At 43.1% G+C, this 9,501-nt stretch overlaps 2 long non-coding RNA genes across 2 annotated transcripts; both read left to right on the top strand.

Annotated features, from left to right (window-relative positions):
- The first annotated feature begins 5,886 nt into the window (after window positions 1–5,886).
- LOC115156895 (uncharacterized) lies at window positions 5,887–6,328 on the top strand. Its single transcript, XR_003868341.1, has 2 exons — window positions 5,887–5,967; window positions 6,285–6,328. It is a non-coding gene; the product is annotated as an uncharacterized LOC115156895 (long non-coding RNA).
- A 105-nt stretch (window positions 6,329–6,433) lies between these two features.
- Window positions 6,434–8,319, top strand: LOC115156894 (uncharacterized). The gene is made up of 3 exons (XR_003868340.1): window positions 6,434–6,476; window positions 7,877–7,991; window positions 8,081–8,319. It is a non-coding gene; the product is annotated as an uncharacterized LOC115156894 (long non-coding RNA).
- The last annotated feature ends 1,182 nt before the right edge of the window (window positions 8,320–9,501 follow it).

The following is a 9,501-nucleotide window of genomic DNA, read 5'->3' as shown; positions in this document are numbered from 1 at the left end:
TTCATATGGAATCGCATGATTGCGCAGTGTGATGTGTTTATTCCCTCCGTGCACAGCTAGCTAGTATAATTGCATCACCATGGATCATAGTAATGAAGTGAAGGTGATCACTTTACTAAGTGGGTGGAGGCAATACCCATTAGGGTCAGTAAGGGAAGAAAGAGGACGTGCTTAACTCAATTCCCTTCTGTAAACCATTAAGGTGCTTGGAACCAAAAACAGATTGTTTTGTATGATACCATCAAGGACGAGACTGGCGAGGCCACCTCCAAGGCACTGGTGGACATCTTCAACACCCACGGTCATCCTTGAGTGACCGAGGTCATGAACGCTGGAATGGTTTCATTTTTTTTTACAATTTGTTTTTCCATGGTACATATTTCATATGTTACATTGTCCAATAGATATCGCTTTCCTACCCCTCCTCCAGGTTTTGTGACTGGACCAACCAGACCCTCAAGACTGCCATGGGCAAGTCCCTTGATTGGTACCAGGAAGGATGCGAGAAGCAACCGAAAGGTAAGTCTCTCTTTGCACACGACAGCAGCATCTAGGCCTCCACCGAGTACGGACGCGAGCCGGTGGATGTTTTCAAAACCAGATCAGAACGCCTTTTGAGGACCACCTTCGTAGGAAATATAGTTGTATTTATTCCTGTTCTCAATCAAGGTGAGACTGAACATGGACGAGGCGCAGGAGAAACAGAAGGAGAGCTACCGGAGCAGAATCAAGAAGGGGACCAAGTGCTACGACGTCTGGGCAAATGAACTTGGTTTGGAAGAAGGACGGAGGGAAGGAAGGAAGGCGAGACTGAGAGACCTCGCTGCTCTTTCGCTCCTAGCTGGGGTCACCATCTGTTAAAGTGAATATAAAAGATCTCACAAGCATTTCCATACAAATGACCTGAAACTACTTTTAATTTCCCTAACACTGACACTTTTCCTCTGTCTTCCTAGGGTTACCTCGGTGGAAGCCAACAATCTTCCACAGTTGGACAATCGACCACTGAAAGCCCTGACGCCCTACACTTCAGTGAAGCTCAATAGACCAAAGTATGTAAAGTTTTGGTTGACATTTGAGAAAAGCAAGAAATTAATTTAGGACCATCGACTGAGTCATTTTAGGACCATCGACTGGCCGAGCCGCCCAGGAGGTATCCCATCTACCAGAACCAGTGAGTTTTGGATCAGTTTGATTCTCTGTGCGGAGGGGACCATGGAGGCTATACCTTCAAAAGTGTTGAGCAGTACATATCTCCCATTTCTAACACTACACCAATCCATTACATTTTCTCAGTGTAACCTGTGTGTTTGCTTGTTTCTGTGTCTGTCTCCTACCCTGCTCCTGTTCTCAAGAGAGCAGCAAGTGCCTGGACTTTGCAGTCTCCCTCTTCAAGTCCCCCTTCTGAGACTGGCTCCCTGTTGAGAACAAGGGACAGGCAGAACCTCCCACCCACACACATCCACCTCCTCTATATTCCACGCACCAGGAATCAGTATTTTAGTCTGATTGTCGGGTGTACAGAAATAACTTCATGACACAACTGTACAAAAACGATCAAGTTTATCTATTAAAATATTGACAGGTGGTTTTCACAGCGTTTCACAAGGTGTTCATTATTGGAAGCTGTAAGGTATCTTTGATGGTATTTATTGTTCCAGATTATTCATTGTTGTATCCTAGGACCAACAAGAGATATATATATTCAACCACAAGGGTGTATTTAATGAGCTATGTGATAGAGAGGAAAAATGAATCATAATAGAGGACTACTGAAATTATATTATTTCAGTGTGGATAAGGGCAGGTTAAAATAAAAACATGACAGCCAGACAAGCCAGTGACGGAATCAAGAGGATTTACATATTTGTGGAGTGGACATGGGCTTACTTTGTGATATTGTGTCAAGCAGAATACACGGTTTCTTTGACATTTCCTAAATGGAGCAACATTTAAGACATAAGGATTTCATGTTATAATGTTGACGAGGTACCCAAAAAGTAGTTTGACTTAATCTTTCCATGTTATTAGCTAATAAAGCTTGCTTAACAGCGAAATTGTCGCGGAAATCAGCCATGTTTGCATAGCGACGAAGAAAAGAACACAATTTAGGCTGTGATCTCCAAAATTCCAATGACTAGGTAATCACAACCGTTGATATAGCAATGGACGCTAATAGTTGATCGATCCTATTGCGACGCAGTGGGGACAGTATTGGTTTTATTAGTCTCTCACTCAAAAATGGCTCTACGCCTTATGGCAAAATGATGAAACAATATGGGCAGTCCCCGCACCACAATGTGCATTCTGTTGGGCATGCACAAATAGGCTGACTGCGCGCACAGAAAAAAGTGTTGGGACTTTCCCTTAATCAGATTTTAGTTTCCAATAATTAATTAGTGCAGCAATTTCATTAATGTATTAGTTTGGATCAAAGAGTAATTCCACGAGCCAAGCTGTTTCAAATGTTCAGCACCGCATGACGTTCACAGTTCAGCACCAGGATGTGGATAGCACACATGACATCAATGACTTAACCTCACACCTTGGTTTGCAGGATCCTCCAATGTGCAAAGAAAACTACCCAAATGATTTCCCAAAATGAATCTGGTACTTATGTTTGTGTGATGTAACAATTGTTCATTCATTCTCAAAGGGTACATGGTAACAAGGCTTGTTGATGCTCATACACATGCTCTGCTAAGACCCATTCAGCCAGTCTAAAAAAGCCTCAACTTTTTCCAAAGCAAATTCCGTCATCTCCTACATGCCAAAACGGCCAACAGGCTTACATGGGCTTTTAGCATTATTGTTGGGGTTCTTATAATGGGGTAGACTCTGGTAGAGAAGAGAGATGCACTAGCAATGCGACTGGTCGATGTTTGAAAAAAAATACAGGAGCAGGGTGAAGGAACGAGCTTAACAGAAATTGCTATTCATGCAGGTATATCCAGGGATAGAAGCCTCAAAAGATCAGCTGCATTTCAACTGTATTTGAACTGCATTTTTTGCTGTGACCGTAACAGTGATAGCCTTGGCAGAACAGCATAAACAGATCTGGAGTGTGGCTTTCAGTTAGTTCTTTTTGGCAACCCATCCCATGAGAGGGAATGTCTCGCCATTTATCTGTTCTGTTATACTTAATCAAAATCTGACTAACCCAGTGCACTGCCTGCTATGAATTCTATCTGATGGGTGTTTGCAGGTTTAGGTAAAAAATACAAATAATGTCCCCATTGGAACACTGGACAAGTAAAGAGCATACATATATAGTACCAGACAAAAAGTTTAGACACACCTACTCATTCCAGGGGTTTCTTTATTTGTACTATTTTCTACATTGTAGAATAATAATGACGACATCAACTATGAAATACACATATGGAATCATGTAGTAACCTAAAAAAAGTGTTAAATCTATTTCTATTTGAATTCTCAAAGTAGCCACCCTTTGCCTTGATGACAGCTTGCACACTCTTGGTATTCTCTTATCCAGCTTCATGAGGTAGTCACCTGGAAGGCATTCAGTTAACAGGTGTCCTTGTTTAAAGTGAATTTGTGGAACTTCTTTCCTTCTTAAGTGTTTGAGCCAGTCAGTTGTGTTGTGACAAGGTAGGGCTGGTATACAGAGATGGTCTTTTACCAAATAGGGCTAAGTCCATTTATTTGATAGAACAGCTCAAATAAGCAAAGAGAAATGACAGTCCATCATTACTTTAAGACATGAAGGTTAGTCATAATGGCGGAACATTTCATGAACTTTGATAGTTCTTCAAGTGCAGTCGCAAAAAACCATCAAGCGCACAGGAAAGGAAGACCCAGAGTTACCTTTGCTGCAGAGGATAAGTTCATTAGAGTTACCCAGCCTCAGAAATTGCAGCTCAAATAAAATGCTTCACAGAGTTCAAGTAACAGACACATGTTCAGAGGAGACTGCGTGAATCAGGCCTTATGTCGAATTGCTGCAAAGAACCCCTCCTAAAGGACACCGATAAGAAAAAGAGACTTGCTTGGGCCAAGGAACACGAGCAAGGGACATTAGACCAGTGGAAATCTGTCCTTTGGTCTGATTAGTGTGTCTTTGTGAGACAGCAGAGTAGGTGAACGGATGATCTCCGCATGTGTGGTTTCCCACCGTGAAGCATGGAGGAGGAGGTGTGACGGTGCTTTGCTGGTGACACTGTCTGTGTTTTATTTAGAATTCAAGGCACGCTTAACCAGCATGTTTACCACAGCCTTCTGCAGCGATACACCATCCCATCTGGTTTGCGCTTAGTGGGACTGTCATTTGTTTTTCAACAGTACGATGACCCAACATACCACCAGGCTGTGTATCGGGCTATTTGACCAATAAGGTAGAGTGATGTAGTGCTGCATCAGACTGCCCTGACCTCCACAATCACCCAACCTCAACCCAATTGAGATGGTTTGGGAGGAGTTGGACCACATAGTTAAGGAAAAAGCAGCCACAAGTGCTCAGCATATGTGGGATGTCCTTTAAGAATGTTGGAAAAGCATACCAGTGAAGCTGGTTGAGAGAATGCCAAGAGTGTGCAAAGCTGTCATCAAGGCAAAGGTGGCTACTTTGAAGAATCTAAAATATATTTGGTTTTGTTTAACACTTCTTTTGGGTTACTACATGATTCCATATGTGTTATTTCACAGTTTTGATGTATTAACTATTATTCTACAAAGAAAATAGTAAAAATAAAGAAAACCCTTGAATAGTAGGTGTGTCCAAACTTTTGACTGGTACTGTGTATATATATATATATTTGTTACATTTCACAAAAGTAGTGCTATCATAGTGGACCAATAGAGCGCCTGTAGCACAGGCAAAGATATTTTCCAGCACCCCAATTGAAAATAACGTTCATTTAAAGTACCCTGCAACCACCAAACTTCTTCCCGTGGCTATGCCCAAGGGGTGTACGTTTTGGTTTTTACCCTAACACAACACAGCTGATTCAAATGATAAAAGCTTGATGATTAGTTGATTATTTGAACGGTTAAAGGATGAGAGAGGGAGGGGTCTGACTGGATGGGTCCTTAAAAAAGGAGAGCAGGAAGCGGTAGAACTCAACTCACAAACAGAGCGCTGACAGGACCAGACTGCAGGTGAGAGTTCAACATAGTACTGTATCGATTTCATCCCAAATGGTGTCTTACTAGGTGTGCCATGCATCGGGGTTAGTTAGCTAGGGTGCTGTTTTGGGGAGAACCCAAGAGCATAGACTTCTCCTTAACTTAAGTAGATGGTGACTATCAGATGCTTTCAATTCCCTATGTAGTGCCATTTGGAGTCAAACATTCTTGTGCCAGGCTAATCTACTGTATGTTGGTGGAAGAGATGATAGCTGGTATTCCTCAGCCCTTCATTAGTTGAATGTGATAAGTGGACTTACTGGGGTGCTCGAGCAGAGGTTGGGGGAAACACTGATGGCTTCTCTCGTTGTGTCCAGGAGACTATCACCATGGCGATGTTTGACCCTTCTACTGCTTCTCCAGCACTGCCTTTACACTGGGTGACATAATGACTGCGAACATAGCAAGTAAGAGGTCAGCTTCACCTTTACATCACGAGTGTCGAACTCATTCCACAGAGTGCCCTAGTATAGCAGGTGGTTTACCTTTCAATGAAGACAACCAGGTGAGGGGAGTTCTAAAACCTGTAGATACTCGGTGCTCTGTGGAATGAGTGTGCTTTACATCATTCATTGTGTATATTTTGTTGTGGTATGACTGCTCTACAAATGTTATTTATGATGCAAGGGGATTTGTATGTCAGTCAGTCTCGACTATCCTTTAATAGTCGGCTGCAATTTCGTAACACTCCCTTCCTTCTCCTTTCAGATGATTGGTGAAATTTGCAGCAGACCAAAGAAACCATGCCCCAGAGGCTGGTTCCAATTTAATTCGCGCTGCTTCATGTTTGTCAAAACTGCAATGACATGGCCCAAAGCAGAGGTATAATGCTTACCCTCTACAATTGAAATGAACTGGCTTTTTTAGTTAAAGGGTCTTTGGCCTTATTTAACAGGCGCCTCATGTAAAAATATGCTGTAATTAATAATGTCTATAGGCTTTGCAATATTTGTGTGGAGTTGGGGCCCTGTTGTCTATTAGAACCCACAGGGCATGGGTTAACTAATCTCTAAGAGCCTGTTAATAGAACATTAGTTCCGATGGCAATATTTGAGTCCAGAAGACAAATTCTCAGACTGGACAACTGACTAATACTTCCATTATGACATGTCTTTGTCTCTGTGTACTGCTTGCTCTAGCGCCACTGTCAGTTACTTGGAGAAAAACTGAAACCTGTGCGCAACACTGTAAAGTACCTTGGCGCAAACCTGGCATCTGTGCACAGCTATGAAGAGTTCCGATTTCTACAGGCGGTGGTGTTGATCAATACTGGCAGTTTCCCCTTAACTGAGATTGGCGGATATGATGCTGTTCAGGCAAAGGTGGAAAAGGTACCCAGTTGTCATAATAAGGTACCCAGTGGTCATAATCAGCTCAGAGTAGGTGTTAAGACACTGCTCAGACAACTCTGTTGCCAAGAGTAATCAACTCGCCAGTTTCTCAGCTGGTAATGACCACAGTTTGAGGTACAGCAGAGGAAAGATGGTGACAACGCCTCATTGACATTTAGCAAGTAACGGGGGACACACACAATCGCAACACTTGTTCACAACATGTGATTTATTAGCCTAGTGGTTATAAGTATTTAGGCATGTCATGTGACTAAGGCCTCGTGTGAAGTCATTGTCAAAAGTGAAAGAAATACTGTTGGATGTAGGTCTAATTTGAGTTGATCATCTCGAAAGAATACTTGATATTTCAACTCCAAAGCAATTGCCACAGATGATCCATTAATTGACCGGATACTCCATTGGCCTCTAACCATGTGTAGAGTTCTGCAATGGAATGCAGTCGGGCAGATCAGGTGGGACCATTCTAGCCTATGAGAGAGCAGATTCCAGTGTGACAGGCACAACTCCGATATAAATGGTTTTCTCAGTTTCTGGCATGTCATGTGTGCTACTTGTATCAGTACTCGTAACAACCTAAGCATTACAAAACGTATATTTGTCGTCAATGAAATTCGACATCTTATTGACGGCCATACAAAAACGCTACCCGCTTGAGAAGGCAGATTTTGGCCGTAGTTATCCTTCTCGCTCTTCTCGACTCTTCCTCTTTGCTATGGCGCAGAAACAATTTACTAGGTGGCTTGTTCCATTTGAGACCTTGGGATTAAGGTTGTATCTGACATTTGTTAAGTTGATAGGTCGGTGTAGTTTTTAAGAAAGTGTCTATATAAAAAAAGAACCTGGTTTGGAAGATCTTACAGATGTACAAAAAGAATGCCCATTGCAGTATCCACTGACACAGTGGGCTGGAGTGAGTACTATAGCATGGTATCAAAAGGCAACCTATTCCATATCGGTCTGGCCATGTTTTAAATCTGGAAGCCTTAATGGTGACCCGTCAGTTTGCGACATATAACAATTTTTGCTATTTTTTTTTATTTTGTTTCTAACCATGCTGCGCGACGCTGCTCAGCGACCAAAAATGATAATGGTGGCCAGTGGCGCTGTTTCCCCCCTAATGCAGATTCAGTCTTTAAACGGTTGTAGGCTGGTTTTTTTTTTTCTCACCGGTCAAGTCTATGGAAATGCATTGGGATTTTTAGAAATGTGGTTGTAGTATCAACACTTGTGGGTTTTTTTCACCCCACAGTTCCAGTGTCAGTCTGCAAATTATTGGTAGTGGTGGCTTTTACAGTTTTGGTGGTGGAGTAAAGACCATGAGTATGTTGGAATTTAGAAGTTGTTCAGCAAGCACATCTGATCTCACTACTTCCCCACAGGACAGGCTATGGTTCTGGAGTGACGGCTCCAAATTTGATCACGAGAGCTGGGCTGAAGGGGAGCCGACTAACCACTATGGTGCCAGAGAGCCATGTATTCAGATGAACTTTGGAGGTACAGTAAGCCCATTATCATTCAACTTTTTCAGAGTACTTTTAACAAATAAATGTGACTTACTTTTCTATTTCGTGTTTCCTCTTAAGCTGAAAACGGCTGGAACGATGAATCATGTGGGAAGAGCTATCCCTCCGTGTGCTCCATAAGAACCTGTTTAATCCTTCAAACTATCAATTGAAACCAAAAATGCTGCTCCGGTGTCAGCATCCTAACTGCAAATGTTTCATGTTATAGTGAATTACTTTGAAGGTATTTGTTGCTGTAAAATATGTTTGACTTGTTGTGGAATTATTGTAGCTTGTTGTCAATAAAACGGGTGTACGTATTTAGTCTCATGAGTCGTTATTAAACATTGATTCACTTTGTTTCTTGAAGATGCGGTCTGGGTGTCCAGTGGGCATTTCAATTCTTTGATATTGTTTCTTGAAGAATAGAATTCTCTTAGGACCCAAAAAGTAGTCTCACTGTCAACTGTGTTAATTTTCAGTAAACATGTTTAAATATTTCTGAACATGACAGACATTAATTCAGTATCTGGTGTGGCCACCAGCTGCATTAAGTACTGCAGTGCTTCTCCTCATGGACTGCACCAGAGTTGCCAGTTCTTGCTGTGAGATGTTACCCCACTCTTTCACGAATGCACCTGCAAGTTCCTTGACAATTCTGGGGGGGGAATGGCCCTAGTCCTCACCCGCCAATCCAACAGGTCCCAGACGTGCTCAATGGGATTGAGATCCGGGCACTTCGCTTAACACTGGCATTCCTGTCTTGCAGGAAATCACCCACAGAACTAGCAGTATGGCTGGTGGGGTTGTCATGTCAGGATGAGCCTGCAGGAAGGGTACCACATGAGGGAGGAGGATGTCTTCCCTGTACTGCACAGCGTTGATTGCCTGCTATGACGACAACCTCAGTCGCCGATGCTGTGACACACCGCCCCAGACCATGACGGACCTTGGAGTAACGCTCATTCCTTAGACGATAAATGCGATTCTGACCATCAACCCTGGTGAGACAAATCCGCGACTAGTCAGTGAAGAGCTTTTTTCAGTCCTGTCTGGTCCAGCGAGGGTGGGTTTGTGCCCATAGGTGATGTCTGGGTAATTTGAGGACCTGCCTTACAACAGGCCTACAAGACCTCAGTCCAGCCTTTTGCGGCCCGTCGGAGGGTTTGTACCTTCCTAGTGTAGCTCGGGCAGTTGCCATCCTGTGCAGGTGTTACATGTGGTCTGCCACTGCGAGGTCGGTCCTGTCTCACTGCACGGACAATGCAATTTATTGCCCTGGCCACATCTGCAGTTCTCATGCCTCCTTGCAGCATGCTTAAGGCAGTATTAGACTTAAAATGAATCATCCAGCGATCATACACTCTTTACCAGGGGGTAGGGCTACCGACGTTAAGGCTAATCTGAAGATGGTGCTGGCTAAAACTGGCGAGTATAGAGATTGTTATCCACGTCGGCACCAACAATGTTAGGATGAAACAGTCAGAGATCACCAACCGCAA

Source organism: Salmo trutta, chromosome 21 (genome assembly GCF_901001165.1).
Source record: "Salmo trutta chromosome 21, fSalTru1.1, whole genome shotgun sequence".
Lineage (NCBI taxonomy): Eukaryota > Metazoa > Chordata > Actinopteri > Salmoniformes > Salmonidae > Salmo > Salmo trutta.
This window is presented reverse-complemented; position numbering and strand designations above follow the sequence as displayed.